The sequence below is a fragment of the Mytilus edulis genome, chromosome 12, assembly GCF_963676685.1.
Source record: "Mytilus edulis chromosome 12, xbMytEdul2.2, whole genome shotgun sequence".
NCBI lineage: Eukaryota > Metazoa > Mollusca > Bivalvia > Mytilida > Mytilidae > Mytilus > Mytilus edulis.
The window spans coordinates 25,595,081-25,617,756 of NC_092355.1; positions in this window are offsets into that span (position 1 = coordinate 25,595,081).

Genomic DNA, 22,676 nt, shown 5'->3' on the forward strand with positions numbered 1-22,676 from the left:
ATCGGCTATCATTAATGAAAAGATAGAAAGTTTATGCAAGCGTTATTGTTGGATGTTCATGGACAATTCAAACATTAATTGTAGACATTTGAGAGATTGTGTGCACTTCAATTAATTTTTCTTAAAAATTTGTATGGTGTACTAAAAAATGTTTGGTGATTTTTCTTGTGTAAATATGTGTGTATATATATATATGTATGCGTTATAAAAATTTGAGTCAACACTTAACAATGTATTTTGGTTTTTATTATCAGATTTTATATATTTTGTTTTAGGAGTATCTCATGAAAAAAATTTGGTGCCCCTACATAACGTGTTCAAGATGTGCAGTAACAAATGACATAGACTTTAAGTATTGTAAAGCGTGTGGTAGTGCTAGGGAAAATAAAGCTACTAATTACCAGGACGAGATAAAAAAGGAGGAAGTTTTAAATAAAATAAACAATAGAATAAGTCAGCTAGATGCTCTGCTAGACGCGGCTAGTTATTCTAAACAGAAATGTAGTTTAAAAAAAGAGATTGAAAATTTTTTCATCTTTTTAGATTCGCGGAAAAATCTTACTAATGCAAGTCCAGAGGACATCAGGAAATTTCTCATTTTCAAAGAAAAGGGTGGGAAAACACAGTTACACGATATTAGCTGCCCTTTACGCACGAAACACGGCCTTCAAACTTGCCAATGCCCAAGGACTTTGGCATCAAAGTCTGTTGATTCTTTACTGGGAAAAATCAGAGCATTGTTTAGAGACGAGGGTAGATCAGGAGAGTGGAATCCAATGCTTCTTACGGGTAACCCTGCTGCCTCACATTTGTTAAAAAAACATCTACAGGTCATTAATCAGGAGCAGGCTAACGCTAACATTTCTGTAAAACAAGCTCCTCCATTAATGTTTAGTAAGTTGGGAAAGCTATGCAGACATTTATCATATAGAGCTTCAGTTGAGAAAGATCCTATTTCGAACTTTCTTTATGCAAGAGACCTGGCTTATTTTTCAATTTTATGTCATTCTGGTAGCAGAGGGGGTGACCTTGGTTTATTGACGGCAGACAGATGTTTTCAAATACCCGACTCAGAGGGCATTTTTGTGTCTCAAACGGCCGGAAAAGTCGCTAATTTGGATAATCCGAGAAATTTCATAGTTCTTCCTTCAAAGGATTCTGATATTTGTCCGGTTAAAAACTTAACAAAATACATCAACAACGCTAAGGAGTTAAGCATTACTCTTGCTGAAGGGTATGTTTTCCGTATACGAGATAAAGTGTCACGAAAAATCATTAACGAACCAGTTACTTCATCTTGCATGACAGAGAGACTCAAATTACATTTAAATGTGTTGAAATTATACGAAGGGGAAACTTCCCATAGCAGTAGGAGAGGATGTGCAATTACATTGCGTATGCTAGGTGTTAATGATGAAGGGATAAATCAACACGTAGGGTGGGGCACAAAAAACATGGTTGATCATTATGCCAATGTAGGGAAACTGATAAGTCCTAAAGGACCGGCCTCAATTTTGTCGCAGGCTGCGGAAAATTTAGGGAAAGGAAGTTCTTCTTTTGATAAAGTTTCAAATCAATATACTGGTTTGAGCAAATTGAAAAGTTTCAGTTTCAATTAGTTATGATTGTGTTGAACAAAAGAAGGGTAATAAAGTCTTCTTCCAACATGGGAAAGTTTCTTTTTTATAAGTATTGGATATGTTTTATGGTAATAGTTGTTTCAATAAAGAGGTTGGAACATTGCATAAGGTTTTGTATTTAGCCAGTCAGTCATGTCAAATCATTTCAATGAGACCCCTTTATACATCGTTGGTTTGTTGAATCCAATATCTTATATATGAGAGGAACCGTTGTGAACTTGTAATATTCCACTATTCCAAGTTTACCCTTTCGGTACCTCGAATGTATAAGATAGCGCGGCCACTCTTGGTCTCATCGTCACTCAATTGGAGGTCATAGTTAGGGCATGATCGCTATGTGGATCGAACGCATAAGCGTTGCTGATTGAGAGGTCATTGTGTTTAAAAAAAAAACAAAGTAAAAAAAAAACAACAAAAAAAACAAAAAAAAAAAAAAAAAAACAATCCGCATAATACATATTAAAAAAAGCGAAAACAGAAAAACAAGGAAAAAAAAAGCTCCGCCTGTCACAATGGTTTTACTATAAATATTTTTTTTTCGGTTTTAGAGGTGTTCGAATATTATGGGTTTTGAATATGATATATTCGGTAGGTTCAAAATAGATATTATTTCGTTTACTCATTTGGTGTGGTAGGAACCGAAGTACAAATGTAGTAACGATTACTGGAGATTGTGAAATAGATGGTGAAATGGCCACAAATAAACAGATCACGCAACTTTGGGACTTGTTCTTATTTGAACCTTTAGATAGGCTGTGCTTGGTATATAGCATGAAGCGTTTGGTATTTTATTTTCGGAACTAAAAATGCGCATGAAATATCTAAACAGCTTCAAACTGAACATGAGATTTAGCGATCGTTTAACACAAATACGAATCTATTAGAATGTTATGTGGTCAAATGGTTATTTGAAGAAGCCAGATGGTTAATATCTGAGAACCAAGTAATAGTTCGTATTAATTAGTTCACTTGATTCCTTTCATCCCTTTTCAAACCTCTTATGGTTTGTTGAATCCAATATCTTATATATGAGAGGAACCGTTGTGAACTTGTAATATTCCACTATTCCATATGTACGAGTATAATTCGTCATTCCAATGGAAATGATGCCGTTTCTCTTATTTTGTGCAACTCATCTACGTCTGACACAAGCTGTACTCAGCTTGTTGTAATGAAATAAAATTTAAGAAACTCTATTGCAAATCTAATCGTACAAATAGAAAAGTTTTTAAAGAAAGTTCTAAGGTAAATGTCATGAAAATATTACATTACTGCTGTTTTAATTCAAGTGTCAAAATGTTTGTCAAACAGTAATTTTAATGAAATACTCAATTTTTATAACATTAGACAAGAAGCGTACATTGAAGAAAAAAACTGGGTATCCTCATAAACATACAACTCGGATTGTGATACACTATTGAACAATTAACAATACCTAAAACCGAACAATTTCCCAGAAGAATAAAAATGGTGTAAAACAAAAGTAATCTTGTTGTGAAGTCTTCGAAGTCTTCTTACATTTATGAGATACAAATTCCAAGCATGGAAACACTATATATATAGAAAAGATATAGTTTTAGCGAAAACTTAAATGAATATAACGGAAAAAGCATAAACTTTCAAAGTTTCCTTTGATTTTTATATTTCCGCTATCCATGTACCAATGTTGTATCATGAATGGATACCCTGTATCCTTTCTTGTCTACTTAAAATAGTATGTTGAACCATTAAATGATATTTTGTCTGAAATAAATTGTATTTCAATGACTTAAAATAAATCTTCATGTTTCTATATTCAGTTAAATTCTATTTGTTTCATATGCACACGAGCGATATATATATGAAAAACATGAGATAAAAGAGTATGCAGGGGACATCAATAGAACGAAGAATTGAGAATAAAATCAAGAGTTACAACATGCAATCTCCGACAAATTAAAAAATCAGGTGTAAATAACGTCAATATCGAAATGATCACCAGGGTTGTATAGCCAGTCAAGGTCGTTAAAAACTTCCATTTGAAACACGTCCAAAACATTGAAGAGATAAATTAGCATATATAACAGCAAACATTAAAAAAAAAATACTACAATTACAGACTATGGTCTTAGTTTAGGAAATTCAAATATATTATGTAGTTGAGTAAAATAATGAAACAACTAACAAATATTACTTTAATATACATTTATTATAATGGTAACTACACAATGACTAAACATAAATCTTGATAAAAGTTGTAAAGTAAACATGAGATATTTGAAAAACGACCGTTCATCTCCGGAATAGATTACCTTAGCTGTATTTGGTAAACATTTTAATAATTTTTGTTCCTCAATGCTCTTCAACTTCGTACTTTATTTAGCCTTTTAAACATTTTTTGATTCGAACGCCACTGATGAGTCTTATGTAGACGAAACGCGCGTCTGGCGTAAATATAAAATTTTAATCCTGGTATCTATATATATATATATATATTTTATTTAGAAAACTACCCCTTTACATCGGGGGCACTAGTCATCAGGGTAGAAGTGATGGTGCGTCTATACTATATTATTTACAGTTATATACATTTTAGTTAATGGTTTCATTATAGAATGTCTTTGAAACAATAACATACATGGCACATTAGTAAGACAAAAATAGAGATTTCTAAAATACATAATCATAATAAAAAAAAAAAAGACAATTTATAGAATGTTAAAATATACATGTAATTAAAACACTCATAGACAAATATGACCATGCAGCATGTATAAAGCATAAAAACTAAGATCAATCAATATATAATAGTACATACAAGTAAGTTAACTCAAAGGTTTATTTTAGTTCAACCATAGTTTGACGTAATCTAAATAATTCTGAGAGATACATTCTTCCATAAACATCATAAAATGAACCAATTTCATCGTTAAAAGCATAACCAATATCGCCAACTAAAAAAAATACTTGTGCACGTGGCGACAGTTCCAGAAAACTTACATTTCTATCATTAAAAGAGGCAAATAAGGTGAAAAATTTAAACCTGGTTTGTTCAAGAGATGTACACCCGAGCAGAAAATGTTATAAATCTTCTGACTCCCCTGAATCACAAATGGGACATGGGTTGTCCTCGGACATATGCATTCTAAAAAGAAACTGCTTTAATGGCAAATAATTTGTTCTTGCGAGCAGTTTAAGACGGGATGAATTAAAATCGCTTATGTCCTCTAAGTATAGCTGGCTACCTGTCTTAATATAGCAGTGCTGATACATGTACAAATCAAGGCTACTTTTAGTAGTAACATCAATAATTAAACTTTCCCTACCATATTGACAGTTACATTTATTAGACCCAATACTTTCCGTGTAGGTGTTCATCTCTTGAACATATTTCCAGACACTTTCGTTTAATTGAACCATTTCACTAAAGACTCGCTTGCACAGTCTATCGTCTGGTAGGTTATTAATCCTTTTAAAGTACGCAACTTTTGATGAGTTTATTATTATTCATATTGTGATAGTTCGACTATGTGTGGATGGTTATGTCGGATGATGCATTCAAAGCAGAATATACGCTTATTATCTACCTATTACATGTATGTCTGTTTTTTTTTCACATATTGTTGTTGATTATGGAATTTTATGTAATTGTCATACAAGTGAAAAGTTTAGTTACTTATATAAAACCAGGTTCAATCCACCATTGTCTACATGAGAAATGACTGAATATGACAGTTGTTATCCATTTATTTGATGTGTTTTAGCTTTTGATTTTGCCATTTGATACAGGACTTTCCGTTTTTGAATTTTCCTCAAAGTTTGGTATTTTTGTGATTTTACTATTAACATTGTTTATGCACCTTGATTAGCCCGATGTAGATATAGATGCATTTTATCTAAAGTGCATCCTGATACAATTTACAAAATATAACACACAATATCAAATCAGTACATCAGCAATAGTGTATAATATCAACTAGTCTTTAGAGGCTTATGAAACTCTAACAATAATCATACACGCATATAAACATACAAAGAAAATAAAAAAACTGTAAATTAATCTTGTGAAATCTGAAATTATCATAATTTGTTTAAACAATTTATGTCTGTTTGTGTCATTGCAATAATGACAGTTTAAAATGTAAAAAAGCAAAAATTCTCATTTAAATGTAGAATGGTAAGTGACGTCTACGTATACATTTACTGGGAAGTCATAAGAAGAAGTTGTTTACCATATTCTTCAGAATTAATAAATAGTAAACAATTGAAATGTGTATGCAAGTCAGTGAAAATGTGGGTGACATCCCATTAGTCCGACAACCATTATTCCGACAGCCCATTACTCCGACAGCCCACTTTTCCGACAGCCCATTACTCCGACAACCTGTTACTCCGACAGACCACTATGCCGGCAATGCGTTTTTATATGTGAATGGGTAAAGTTTCTCTAAAAAGACCAACTCTCTTCTCTATGATATTTGTCCGTTTTGATTACAATTATTCTTTCCATGCGGGATATTTGTCTCAGTATATTGGAGTTGATACACATGCTTATAGCAACTGCTCAGTTCTTACCCTTCTTTCACTAGATCCTCGGTTCCCCCTTTTCGCGTGAGGTTACCCCACTATTAACTACATAAATAAATATATCGGAGTTGGATAACACTACCCGCCCTCTATGGTCGCAACACTTTCTCTCCTTGTATCACTCATCTGAGTTTTATTTAAATTAATTTTGTCGAGGAAATAATGGACTTATGGAGCGTCAGTCAGAATAAGAAAAACGAAGAGTCAATACATACCCATCTCCTAAAAAATAAGAAGACAAATAGACAAATTGCTCAGTAAAGATGAGCAATTCCAATTATGAATACGGTATCATGTTTGGCAATGTGAATCCACGAAATACGGAGACAGTACACAGCACTTCCAATAGCAATCGATTAGACATAGTCTGAGAGATGAAACTCGATAAATTTGTAGGGATACCGATTTTATATCCTGAGCTTATTTTAAAATCTAGAAAAATATGTCTCTTTTATTATGGTTGGTGGAGATGAAGGAATGATGATTTACAACAAAACTTATTACGAAAAACAAATATGACGGACATGAATATTTGGCAACTTCTATCTAAATATTCATAAGGAAAAGTGATATCGGGTCAGTGACTGTATATGTTATAGAAATATACAGTCAACGCATTTTGGCTGCTCAAAAAGAACGAGTGCAGTATAAATGCCAATAACAAACTAGTAAAAAATCTAAGACAATGTGTCACATTCTTGTCCCGCTTGTGTCTTTGTCAAATTGTCTAATTTAAAAAAAAAACTTAGTACATTATGTGTTTTGTTGGAAACTGGACACTTATTTTTCATTTAAAGATTGTTTTCAAGAAGAACAAATATTTAGACATCATTGATTTTAAGAAAGATAGTGCATATGTTAATTCAGAATCGGTGCTCTTCCATTACATTAAAAATTGAAAATGCTAGATACTCAATTTTCGTTACATTTTTCTTAGCAAAGATTTCTGAAATTGGTTTCAAGGTTTATATAAGTCAGAATGTGTGATGCTTTTTCAGATTCACAACTCAAAAAATTCCTGTCTACCGAAATTTATTTGCGGGGGTATCATCAGTAGCTCGTACCATCAATGGTTGTTATTGATTTATATGCTCATTAAAGATCCTTTATTTGGAAAATGAAATATTCTTTTCTGATATATTCTGTATACAGATTTCAAATTGAGTAGTGATATTGAAAGTATTCGAACTACCTTAGCCTTATGTTATATATACGGAGTCATTTCTTAAAATATGTTATTACATATCGTAAACGTAATTATAATGACAGACACATTTTATTTACCCTGATACTTGACTTGATAAGTGTCGGACTTATGGGTTGTCGGAGTATTGGGCTGTCGGAGCAATGGGTTGTCGGACTATTGGGTTGTCGGACTAATGGGTTGTCGGACCAATGGGCTGTCGGACTAATGGGCTGTCGGAATAATGTCGTGTAACCAAAATGTGTAGTTCTATATTCATTAAAGATTGTTCCATACACCAATACTTAATAGAGTTCTAATTTATAATGTCATTGAAATCATTTGATGACTGTGTAATTGTGTTAAAATAATAAGGGGCTTCCCATAGTATAAAGCCATTGAAGTTTAACACTTGACCAATGTATAATATATTTTAAATCTAAATCAACGTTGCATAAAATTCCATAATATAGACAACTATGTGTGAACAAAACAAACAGACACAATATGTAAACATGTCAATAAAATATAGGGGTAAAGCAACACACATAGTGTTACTATCTTAATCACTCTAGCAACACACAAGTATATTAACAAACAATTGCCATTGCAAAATAAAAAAAATGACGTATGATTACAGAGCCATGTCATATATAAAAGTAATATACATAAAGACAAAAAAAAACAAAAAAACCCATTATAACACGTTATTTAGACACACAACGTAAGAATCCAGAATCAGTACATTGTTACTTATTTATTTCTCGCATATGAATGCACATGGCACATCTAGCATAATACTAGGAATGTCCCACCATGTAAAGTTGTATGCTATCTGAATACCAACATGTCCTTTGTTACCAGTTGGTTCACCCCATTCTTTGTTCCATTTGAAATACGTCATTGGTGTACCATCGTCAAAAGTCCACTGATTATGTACATTGGTGTCTGTTCCTTGCATACAAAGCTGTGTAACTGAAAGATTTTCTGAAAAAAAAATGTTTTTGTGCAAATACTCCGTAAATTTTATGACATTCAACTAAATAGCGCTTTTGGATTTTTTTCCGAACAAAAATTACACAATTTGTGGGAAAGATAAAATCAGGATATATTATCAATCGATTTTTTTAGAGCGATTTGTAAGCTATTGAACATCGAAGTACGAATAGACGTTACGTACGATGTTCGTACCTCAATGGAAATTCGGTGTAGTTGGCAAGATGCAAGTCCAAAAAATATGGTCTTGTGATATCATATTCATTGCTATTGTACGTAATATAAAAAATAACGATTTTTAAAAATAAAAACAAAAAAAATTTGTTGAAACTATGTTTTACGCTGCATGCGACAAAATTCATTTAAAAAAACGGCGATTTTTAGGTTGTCCCGCGTAACATATTTCATTTATTATAACCACTAAACTATGATTTTTGTCAAACTATTTAATATTTTGAAAAACGGTTTTTTCCATTATTTAACACAATGGTTCATTCAGTCTTTTATGCATTTTTTATGACGTTATGATGACGTCATAGAAAAAAACAACGCGTTCCATACTACAAGGGCAAATCTGTCCCACGGTAAAAAAAAATGGGATTCCATATTTGTGAATCAAAAAACATTTGTCTAAAATGAAAAAAAAATTAGTATTTGTATTTACTACATCAATGTTAATTTGCTTAATTTTATGAATTTAAAGACAATTATCCTAAAAAATGATATATGGTAATTTATGAGCGATTTTTCAAAGGCTTACAATGTTGTCGCACCGCCATTTTTTGACATAAAAACGAACTCCAATCAAATTTACGTCAATTGTTTGCTTATCACTGCTCTTGAATGGTAGAATTTTATGATTTTTTAAAATGTTATTTTTCTTAATTTTTCAAAAAACTTAAATATATCAATTTTCGATAAGCAGTTAAAAAGCACCGTCGATTTTGCGGAGTCTTACAAGAATGTCGCACTGGCTTAAAAACAACGTTTCAGTCCAATTTTTGGTTTGAACGTTACGAAATATTCGCGACGTTGTGCTACGCTTTCATGTACGAACATCGCGCGTAACGTCTTACATACTACAGTACATGCAACCTTAGGCGTTAAATACTGTTTGACGTGAACTTGACTGATCGGAGCATGATCGGTGAATGATCGGTGACGGATGTTTGAGTGATCGGTGATGGGTGACCCATAGAATCGTCAGTTTAGTCAAACAAACTATGTGAAAGTAACGGTCAGCGATCGAACAGTACATTAATTTTATGTACGGATCGCACGGATACGTATATATGTGAAATTCTTATGCAAGCCGAACTCCATAATGTTTACATTCTATGAACGCGGACCTCTACAGAGACACATTTATTCGTTGATTTGTAATCAACATAGTTGCAATAACAATAAAAATATAAATCAATTGCTTTTAAAAAGCAATTGTAAACAGTTTTTCCCCCCTTTGAAACATGGTTGTTTGTTATGTGTGTGTGTGTGTGTGTGTGTGTTTTTTTTTTGTTTATCTGTTGTTTGTTTGTTTGTTTGTTTTTGTCAGGGTCTATTATTATTGTGTTACCGGAGAAGATTCATGTTTAGTTTGGAAAGTTTTTATTTTATTTCAGGTCCAGCGCGCGACTCTCGTGCCAGATTGAGGAGACATCACGTGACGCGGGTTTATAATAACTAATTTTTTTTATTTCTTTTCAGGTGGGGACGTTGAACAAGACAACATGTAAAGAGACAGAATGCACACAATGTAATTTCTTATGTCATTGTAGGAAATTGACATTTTGATCACAGTTGACGGGCAGTGCATGCTTTGGATTTAATTGATCCGGTGTAACTTTAAAACACGTTTAAGGATTATTTTCTTAAAATGTACATTTATCAGCACCAGTTTGTGACATAGATTAGTATTTCAATCTAGTAACGGACATTTTGTTGTAGGATTTCACTGAGATTTACGGACAAAGCAAGCGATTTTTACGGCATTGCCATTTCTTTTATCTAGGAAAATTCTTGAGAGGTAGCTGCACCACGTTGTTTTATGAACTTTTAGTACATGTATGCCCTGCTGACTGCAAATTTTGAGATCGATTGGACTTGTTGTTTCAGAGTACATGTGGATTTATTTTCAGAAGAGATGTAAGAACAATATTAAAATTCAATTCTTCTTGAATAATTGAGAGTTTTTTCCTTCCATATTGTGTTAAATATACTGTCATAAATAAACTGTCATAAATATTGATTGATTGATTGTTTGCTTGATTGATTGGTTGGTTGGTTGGTTAATAACTTAAACACTTGGGATAAGGTCTCTTGAAACAAGCGAAATAAACAAATGAGACCTTGGACCCCGTATTAAACGCACGAGATGTTGTTCAATATGATGTTAAGCAATGATTGATTAGTTGGTTGATTGATTGATTGATTGGTTAGTTGGTTTGTTGGTTGGTTGATTGGTTGGTTGATTAAACACGTTGGATAGGGTCAATTAAAACAGCGAAAAATAAACAAAGAAGATCTTGGACCCTATATTAAACACATGAGACGGAAACATGCATGCACTGATTGATTGATTGATTGATTGGCTGGTTGGTTGGTTGATTGATTAAACACGTTGGATAGGGTCAATTGAAACAGCGAAAAAGAAACAAAGAAGATCTTGGACCCTATATTAAACACATAAGACGGAAACATGCATGCACTGATTAATTGATTGATTGATTGATTGGTTGGTTGGTTGGCATTCAAACACACATAAAACTCTTCTTCTAAGTGACATCTTGCAAAACAAAAAAAAAAAGCGAAGGAAAAAATTTAGGCTGAAGAAAAAAAATAATAATAATTAAAAACAAATTGTTCAGAGAACAATTGCAAATCTTTCCACCAGTAAGGATCTATTTTGACTTGAAAATATTAAAATTTAGTTTTAAAATATTAATTTCAGCGTCAAATGACAACTTATTGTATGCTGATTCCAAAAATATAAGGTTTCTATACAAAAGGATATAAATAAGGGAGATAATTTTCTACATCCGGTTGAAAATATGTTACTTCCGGTACTGTCTTATTGTTTCATTGACACTGATTCCAAAAATATATGGTTTTACATACTTTTACAATAATTTGTTACAAAAATTAGCTACTTCCGGTTACACAAGTTCACTTCCGTTTAGCTTTTTCAACGTCAATGGCTTGCAACGTAATGCAAAAAGTCTAATAACTTTAACATAAATACATATGAGGTAAAAACAAAGGTCAAAATCTAGAACGTTAAATTTGCATATGACCTTGACCTCAATTTCAAGGTCATAAACCAAGGACCTCAAAACAAAAGACTCTAGGTCTTTACTTTATATTGTTCATGAGTTATATTATCATACGGCTGATATTAGATATAAAAGGGGGGAAAACTCGCATCGAATGTTTACGTACCCTTTCAACTAAAATTTATGTGTAAGGAAAAGTCGCGACTAGCAATTTTGTTAAAATATTTTGTCGATATCTTACAAGATTTCTGAAAATGAGAGATAACAAACCAAAATCGAAATTTTGAACATGACTTTGACCTTTGACCTTGACCACATTTTAATTTTTTGAACCAAGGACCTCAAATCAAAAGACCCTAGGCCTCTATCATTTATGGTTTTCCAGTTAGAAATACATTTCACTTATATTAAACAAAAAAGGGGAAATAACTCTCATATAGAGTCTTCGGATAGCTTCAGTCAAAATTGATCAAATCATGCTGAGGATATATCTAGCAATTTGAAAATAAATTAGTCGGTTTCTTATACGGTTGCGACATATAAGTAATACCAAGAAAAACAGTGTTCAGGGAGATAACTCTTACATGGAAAAGAATTTAGTTCCTTGCTGTCAGATTCAAAAGCATATTTACTGTTCGATATCATATACTATTTGTCTAAGCGACATCTTGTGAAACAAAATAAAAGCGAAGGAAAAAAAAGTTGGTGGAAGAAGAAAAAAAAAATAATAATAATAATTAAAAACCAATTGTTTAGAGAACAATTGATGGTCTTTCCACCAGGTAAGACCTTTTTTATATGAAAATATTAAAATTTGGTTTTAAATGTTAATTTTAGCTTCAAATGACAGCTTATTGAACGCTTTATATTTCAAAAATATATGGTTTCTATAATAAAAAGATATAAATAAGGGAGATCATTTATTACTTCCGCGTTTAAAATATGTTACTTCCGGTAATTTTTTTTTGATTACTTGACACTGATTCCAAAAATATATGGTTCTATATACTTTTTTCATTAATTAAGTACAACATATAGGTACTTCCGGTTGTCTTTATCTAGATCACATTGCTTGCAACCTAATTTAAAAGGTCCAATGTCTTGATCATGTATACATATGAAGTAAAAGCAAAGGTCAAAATCTAAAACGTTGCATTTACCTATGACCTTGAGCTCAATTTCGAGGTCATCAACCAAGGACCTCAAATCAAAAGACTCTAGGCCTCTACTATATATTGTTAATGAGTTGTTTTACCTTAACTAATATTAGATATAAAAGGGGGCCAAACTGGCATCAAATGTCTACATACTCTTTCGACTAAAATTTACGTGTTACGACATGTCGCAACTAACAATTTAGTAAAAATGATTTGTCGATAATTTATATAACTTTTGAAAATAAGTGAAAATAAGCCAAAATAAAAATTTATAATATGACCTAGACCTTTGACCTTGACCTAATTTTCATTTTTTGGACCAAGGACCTCAAATCAAAAGACCCTATGCCTCTATCACTTATGGTTTTCCAGTTAAAAATACATTTCAAAATTTTGAATACAAAAAGGGAAATAACTCTCATATGGAATCTCGATATGGCTTCGGTCAAAATAAAACAGAACATCCTGAGGATATAAGGAGCAATTTGGAAAAATAAATTTGTCGGTTTCTTATACGGTTGCGAAGCCTTAGAGATAACAAGAAAAACAGTGTTTGGGGAGATAACTCTTATTTGGAAAATGTATTCGGTTAAGCAGAGTTGGTTTCAAAAGCGTATAAACTGTTCGATATCATATTCCAAAAATCTAAGCGACATCTTGCGAAACAAAAAAAACAAAAAAAAAACAGCTAAGGAAAAAAATTAGTCGGAAGAAAAAAAATAAAATAATTATCAGAAGAAATCCAATAGGTCTTTCCACGGAAAAGTGGACATACCTAATAATAATTAAAAACCAATTCTTCAGAGAACAATTGAAGGTCTTTCCACCTCGATAATAAGAATGAAATTTAAAAAACGATGTTAAAAAATGTCACTCCTTATTGATGTAATTTGGTTCTTCAAATTGATATAAAAAATAAGATTAATAGGTATATGCAGCAGACTAAATTGTTTTATTATGAACAGAAAATAATTTTTAGCAAAGGTCAAAATCTAGAACATCAAATTGACCTTTGACCTTTACCTCAATTTCAAGATGATAGTTCAGTGATCTCAAATCAAAAGACCCCAGGTCAATCATTTGTATGGTTGTGGAGAAATACTGATTTAAATACATCAGGGGAGAGAACTCCTATAAGGGTTAACCAAAACACTTTGACTGAAATAGGTTGAAGTTGCGCCTTTTTATAAACAGTAATTTGGCAAACAAACCATATCATTAACGTTAACAGTTTCTTTTGAATAACGATAACAAGCAAAATTTAAGAAATCTACTATATATTGTTAATGAGTTGTTTTACCTTAACTAATATTAGATATAAAAGGGGGCCAAACTGGCATCAAATGTCTACATACTCTTTTGACTGAAATTTACGTGTTGCGACATGTCGCAACTAACAATTTAGTAAAAATGATTTGTCGATAATTTATATAAGTTTTGAAAATAAGTGAATATAAGCCAAAATAAAAATTTAGAACATGACCTTGACCTTTGACCTTGACCTAAATTTCTTTCAAATGGACCAAGGACTTCATATCAAAAGACTGTAGACCTGTACGACTTATAACGTATGAATTTATCCAACAAATCGCCTATCTTAAATTTTCAAAGTGAAATAACTCCCATTAGATGTCTTTCAATCACTCAAGTCAAATAAACCAAAACATTCTCAAGAGTAGACAAACAATTTGGTGAAAACAGTTTGCTAAAATCTTTTACGGTTTCAGAGATATAGCGATAACAAGAAAAAGGGGACACGGGGAGATACTCCTATAAGAAAAAGTGTTCGGTCACACAGGGTGAGGTTTGAAACCCCCATTACTGTACAGCATCATTGGCCAAAAAAAACATTCGATATGTTGTAAGACAAAAAAGCATCTCAGACGGCAGAAGAAAAAAAAACCAAACTAATTGTTCAGAGAACAATTGAAAGTCTTTCCACATCAAAATTTTGATAAGATAGTTTCTTCATACTGATGCGATAAATAATGGTTTAATTTTATTGATGAGTGATAAAAAGGAGATAATATGCTACTTCCGGTGAAATGAATGTCACTTCCGGTCTCATATGATAGCTTCTTTTACACTGATTCCAAAAATATATAGTTTCTATATACTTTTGTATGTAGAATGGGAGATAATTGACCACTTCCGGTTTGTTGGAAGTCATTTTTAGTCTTCAGTAATCAGTTTTTGTATCTATATGACAAAATATATGGATTCTGAGTACTTCTATATGAAAAATTTGCAAAAAAGGCTATTTCTGGTTTTCTCAAGGTCACTTCCGGTAGTCATTTTTCAAGGTCATAGTCACCTAACCTTTGTACAGGGTCAAATGGCTTTATAATGAAGTTAGTTGAAGTTATATCGCATATGATAGCTTCTTTTACACTGATTCCAAAAATATATAGTTTCTATATACTTTTGTATGTAGAATGGGAGATAATTGGCCACTTCCAGTTTGTTAGAAGTCATTTTTAGTCTTCAGTAATCAGTTTTTGTATCTATATGACAAAATATATTGATTCTGAGTACTTTTATATGAACAATTTGCAAAAAAGGCTATTTCCGGTTTTCTCAAGGTCACTTCCGGTAGTCATTCTTCAAGGTCATATGTCACCTAACCTTTGTACAAGGTCAAATGGATTTATAATGAAGTTAGTTGAAGTTATATTCAAATAACCTCATATCAAGACATTTCAGGGGCACTAAGTCCTATAAGATGCGTTTAAATTGTATAAGACTAAATGTAGCATATCTTCATTACAATAAAGCAGACATTTTGCACATGTTCTTTTATATGTATCTTTCGAAGTGTTTGAGAAAATGCAAAAACAAGCAAAAGTCACAATTGAGAACTTGACCTTGACCTTTGACCTTGACCTCATTTTCCAAGTTAGGACATAGTGGCCTCAAATAAAAATATCCCAGGCTTATACGGTTATTGGTTGATGAGTTGAAAACACATATCGACAAATTTATTGTGTAGGGGTAGATAACTCCTATAAAATATCATCGAATCGCTTCTATCCAAATTAGCCAAAAATTCCTGAGGATGTAACAAACAATTTGAAAAAGGAATTTTGTCGCTATCTTTTTTGTTACGAAGGAGATGTACACACATGATAAACAGTGAATAGGGAGATAACCCTTACAAAGGAAATGGTTTGCCTTAGCAGGGTGAAATTTAAAAGCGCATAAACTATACGATACCATATGAGAAATATCTAAGCGACATATTGCGAAACAATTTATCGCAAGAACAAAATTTGGCGGAAGAAAAACAAATAATCAGAAGAAAAACAATAAGTCTTTCCACAGAAAAGTGGAAAGACTTAATAATCAGAAGAAAAACAAAAGGTCTTTCCACGAAAAGTGGAAAGACCTAATAATCAGAAGAAAACCAATAGGTCTTTCCACGGAAAAGTGGAAAGACCTAATAATAGTCAGAAGAAATCCAATAGGTCTTTCCACGGAAAGGTGGAAATACCTAATTATAATCAGAACAAAAGCAATAGGTCTTTCATCCGAAAGGTTGAAATACCTAAACATATATAAACATATAAATAACTTTTCACTACTAATATTATGTATTACTTCATATTCTTTTATTAAAAGGAGTAAGGTCCTAAAATGGCCCCCTTTTTGAGCGTAAATTTCAAATTCGGATTTATTGACCAATATCACAATAAATTATAGCTAATACAATGACTAGATAGGAAATAAGCCATTTTGTTGAAAATTTTACGTTTCTGCGTTTCATTATGACGTCACAAGTTGTACTCATATTGATTTTTCACGAACAAATCAATGAAAATGGTTAATTTTCCATAGATTATTGGACAGGAAACATAGAGCGCATACGTCGACAACAAAGATCTTTTAAAATAGTGTTTGCGAAGACATTTCACATGTCTCATTTGAAAATTAAGTTTGTCGACGCCTGCGCTCTATGTTTCCTGGTCCTTGATTTGGTTGAAATCCAGCTGATTTTATCACATTTCACCAAAATCCCTTATCTTGACCTTTTTGGGATGTAAAAATCAACGTGTTAGAATGTAAATTTGACAAAAATAGTCCTGTTTAACTTTCTCACATGTCTTTAAGGCAACTTAAAAAGGTTATTGTCTTATAACTATGAACTTTATAATTGGGGCCAAATATGGCCCTTTCCGAACTTACTCCTTTTAGCGAAATAAATTACATAAGTGCAGAATAATGTTATACTGAGAGGATTAATGTAACACTTATCTGAGGTAAAATGTTGTCGTTTAAAATAAGTACTCTATTTAGCAATTTCATGTCACTAGATAATAAAAGTAAAAATAGTATAACATTTAAGATGCTTTGATCTTTATTTTTGATTATTAAAAATGTTGTTTAAATTATTGTTTTAGATTACCTTAATTTCTGCTTTTGATAAAAAGTAATACAATTTGTTTTTGTAATTTGTTATTTTAGAGGCCTCAAGATAAGTCTAAAGTCTGTTATTATAAACTATTATTGTTTTTTTTTTAATTAGATTGCAATTATTGCCATATTTAAGTACAAATTATAAACCGCCATAAGATTTCAGTACTTTTTGTACATCAGAATTAGTTGTTATTCACAAAATATGCTAGATTTTAGGGAAAAGATAGTAAATCTATGTACGCGTTGCCTAAAATACAAATATTTCTTCTCATATTTGACATAATGCAACATCAATTGCAATCAGTCACAAAAAATGCCTTTGATGAGTTATTTTGTATCAATAGTGAATACTTGAAGGATAAATATGTAAAAAAAAATATGTTTTGTTAATGAAAATGCATGTTTTCCTTATTTGAATAAAAAATTATTAACCGCCATTGGATGTTTGTTCTTTTTATAGTTTAAGACGTGTTATTTTTCATTACGGGAAAAGAATATCAGAAAAAAATATACTATAATGTTCTTGGCATTGCTTAAAATTACCAAAATTTCTTATCTTTTGAAAGATTATGCAGCAATATTATTTGTAATTTTTATCTTAAAGGCCTGAAGATAAGTCGTTATTTAAAATTTAGATGAAATCAGAATAAAAATACTTGATACAAGTTATAAACCGCCATAGGATTTCAATACTTTCTGTACATCAGGATTTGTTGTTATTCACAATATATGCTAGATTTTAGAGGAAAAGATACAAAAAAATTGTATGTGTTGCCTTAAATGCAAATATTTCTTCTCATATTTGACATAATGCAATTACAATTGCAACCAATCATTAAAAATGTTATATTGTATCAAATGTGATTAATATGCATAATCTTTTCTTTTTGTTAAATAAGAATACATTTTTTTGTTTATTTGAATGGAAATTATAGACCGCCATAGGATTTTTGTACTTTTTATAGTTTATGATTTGTTATTTTTCATTACAGCAAAAGAATATATAAAAAAAAATATGCTATAATGTTCATCGGATTGTTTAAATTACCAATATTTTTTATCTTTTGAAAGATGATGCAGCAATTTTATTTGTATGTTATTTTAATGGCCTCGATTGAGATACATTTATTTTTTTAAGGATTTCAAGATTACAAGGATACAAAACTTTAAAATGTAAAAAAAAAAAATAAAAAAAAAATACACCAACAGTTTTAAGAACTGCTCATTTATTCATTTTTCAATCTATTTTACGTAAAAATCGAAATCACAATATAAACACCCTTTCTAGATCTGTCCAGGTTTGAACATATATAACATAAATAAAAGCGAAAATGACCATTCTGTTATGATAATATTCAAATTTATGTTTAATCTGTATATTTCTTTTCATTTAAATTCTTTAAACTTTGCTGAATATTTTAAAGTCATAAGAAACGAGTGACCGGTGAAAAATAATGTTCTTCCAATTCTTGAACCAATGCATACAAACATCATAAACTTAGTCTTCTGTGCACGAATTTATCATTTTTTTCGTGTTAATTTGGTATAATCGTCATTTATTTTTCAATCGGTCAGTGTTGTTGTGTAAATATGGCAGGTAATTAAAGTTCGTGTTTTGAAGTCGAAGTTAAACGATTGTCACCTGCTAGTCAACAATCGACAAAAAATCAACAACAAAGCATGGAAATTGAGCACGTGTTTAACATGTAAATTCAGATAATAGTTTATTTTAAGGACATCCATGCGTATTGTGATCACCGGATTTTTACGAGATGGGTCACACTGAGGTCACTTTGCATACGGAAAATATGTCGGGGAAATTGCTTCCTGGAAGCAATTAAAATAAAGTAAACTTCTTCTAAATATGAATAAATTAAAGAATTTTCTTCAGAAAAAAAGTATATGTACATAAGTTTTATAATGGAAACTATCCATTGAGTTATAAAAAATCCTATGCATTATTTTTTTTGATTTGAGGTTTGACCAGATGTTGTTGGTCAGTTGTATTTGACTTTATATGCCGTCATTTTAATTTAATAAAACGAAACTACGATTCCGTAATTTGACGCGAACTTCACTGATCGGTGACTGATCGGTGACCGCTGATTGATCTCTAAAACAGTAACGCATAAGGTTGCAAGTACTGTATCTATTCGAAAGGTGAAAATAAGAAATTACAAAAAGATAATAAATGAATTATCTTATAGAAACATGAGCTACGTTGTACAAGCTTAACATATACTACTAAAACACACCCGCGACATTGCAGTTCCGTGACTGAAATTTTATTATCAGTATTGTCACGTCATGCTAATTATTAGGTACACAAAATCTCCGTCGTTGAACCAGTGCCAATTTTCTCACTACAATAAAGTAATGGTACCCATATATACCGTATTATGTCACTAGCACACTATGTAACTAATAGTATCAGTACCAGATTCGAACCACACTTGTTTATCTATTCATTGGTAATATTAAATATGTGTAAAACAAAAGGGTTTGAAATAGTGTAATTTTTAATCGACATCATTATCCTATATTATAATATTAGATATATGTAAAGTTTAATTCTTTGATTTGTCGGTTGTACTTCTTGCCGGATAACAAATTGAACCTCGTAACGCGTATTATTCAATATATATAAAAGTATTCCCAGTTATATTTTAAAGGAAAAAATACATGTACTTAATTCGTATATTACCTGATATAAGTTCCACATATTTCTGCTTTTGTTCAGTATCGACTCGGAACAACTCAGAATTGGCATTATGACACACCTCATTAAATTTGTTGAAGTCTGTGGGCAATGCATCGTAGATTTTGTAACAAAAATCTAACTCTCTATAGAGAATAAATCCTTCTCCAGCTGAACAACGACCACTTCCTATAAATAAGAATATCCTTGTATTTGTGATGAAGATTGAGCAGAACCAACCAAAATATACGGAACTCAAAGGAAAAGAAACAAATTTAATAATAAAAATATCGAACTCTGAGGAAGATTCAAATGGTAAAATCAAAATTTCAATCAAATCAAATGACAGGAAAACAACTGTAGTTATTTAAACAAAACTTAATAACTGATGAAGCAATGATTGAACCTGAGTATCTTCAATGAGAAAGAAACCCGACCAAACAAGACAGATCGTTTTTCTTAATTTTTTATATAAACAAAACATTAAGTAATACACGACTGATGAACTATCGATTAATAAAGAAGATTTTATTCTCTTGTGTAAATCTTAAGTTTGCCTATGATATGGACTTCAAAGGAAGTGAGAAAAGTAAAATAACAAATATACCGAACACCGCGGAAAATTCAAATGGCAAAATCTATAGCTCAATCAAATGGATAAAAACTGCCATATTCCTGAATTAGTACAGACATTTTCTTCATATGAATAAAATGGTAGATTAGACCTGACTTTATAGCTAGATAAACCTCTCACTTGTATTGGAGTCGCATACATTTTAATTATACTGACAACGATGTGATAACAAAACACACAGGCATAAACAGTCTTTTGCTATCATGTACCTATTCTGACATCGGACTCAGACTTTAAAGATTTACCGTGCGTATTGGAGTGTGTTAATTAAGGGAGGATTGAGATCTCACAAAAACCCCACGGCATTTTTGCGCATGTTCCAAGTCAGGAGACTCTGGCCTTTCTTATAAAAGACTTGATTGGGTAAAAATGCCAATGAGGCAACTCCCCACAAGAGACCAAATGACACAGACATTTACATTTATGGGTCACCATACGGCCTTCAACAATGAGTAACACCCTCACCGCATAGTCAGGTTTGAAAAGCCCCAAAATGACAAAATTAAGGTAAAACAATTCAAATTAGAATATAACTACTCACGATCCTCTGTTAAATAATACTTCCATCCTGTGTCTGCATGAGTTGGTCGAGTATTTCCGAACGCTATCGCGTGTAAAATACATTCGTTTGATTGTGTATTATAAAAGTACGACACACAACGCGAAGAATGCAAACACCGATTCGCGCAACCCAACAGGGATTCAACTATTGTCTGCTCCACTGTATTTGCAATATGATAGTGCCCATTAAAGCTAGGGTCATTTAACGCATGCTGCTGTAAAATTTCATCAGAAAAACGTAATAAATAACAACAGAGGACAATTCTTTGTAGATTCCACATTTCACATGAAACACTGACAGTTTTCTAGAAACTAAGTCGTTGACATCGTAAGTTTCTACTTTTGAAGTATCAGAACAATGAATATATGAGTTTGAAAATGGTTATAATGACTGCTTCTGTATTCTTATCTGAATATCTTTGAAAATTGATATAATGACTGGTTCTATATTCTTATTTGAATATCTTTGACAAAGGGTTATAATGAATGCTTCTGTATTCGTCCTTCAATATCCTTTAAGAACTTGTTTGACTTAGAAATGGCAAGACCAATAAATATTTGATTTTTCTTGCTGAAACAATATCTCTGTCGAACGAATGAGTAAGCTAACATCATTTAAAAACTTCACGAACAAACAAAATTGCATAAGGAAAGTGTAATGTCAATATTATTCAATCCCCTTATAGAAATGAAAAATGAAATATAACGCACTCCTTTTGTTGGCGAGCTATATAAAAGCATTATAATGTCTATTGTCTCATTTCAGTTAAAAATCTTAATGTGTATCTTATTGTTTGATAAAAAGCAAATCACGAGGATAATGTTATATATAGAATACATCAATAAAATAACAATGCAGTTTAAAAAAAAAACCAATGTCAAGAACTTTGGTTCAGTATCTGAATTAACAAAACGTATCAAAAACGAATGGACAAGATCTGTCATATTCCTGACTTGGTACAGGCATTTTCAAATGTAGAAAATGGTGGATTAAAGTATTGTATTAACATACTAGACCTCTTTCAAGTTTGTTACATTTCCGGCAAAATTTAATTGAAATCATTTCTTTTCTGTGTTAAAGGGCATTGTCACTTCTTCATAGTTTGAGTGAGGGGTTGAACAAAAATGATGCTATATTGCACGAATTATTCGACAAATTAAATTCTTATACTTGAAAATCTGCACTGTCTTCATTAGGGTACTGCCTTTGAGTAGCTACGGAGCAAACATTATTTCCTGTTTATCTGGTACGATGACGACGCTTGCAGAACTTTAATATTGCATGAATACAGGCGGTCTTCTCTTTATGGTAAATGACATTGAAATACCGCGCATAATTGACGACCTTTCCAGTGAAAGACATAAATCGAAGTGGTCTATGAATTAGGTAACCAGTATCTGGCACTATTAGCGTCGAGTAGTCGTTTCTTTTTCATATTGATTTTAGAATTATAAATATGCAAAGTAATTCATAATATCCAAATTCCAGTTTTATACTTTATAATCAAAATGAAATGTCAAATTAGATGAAAAGCCATCTATACAGAATTGATGCTTTT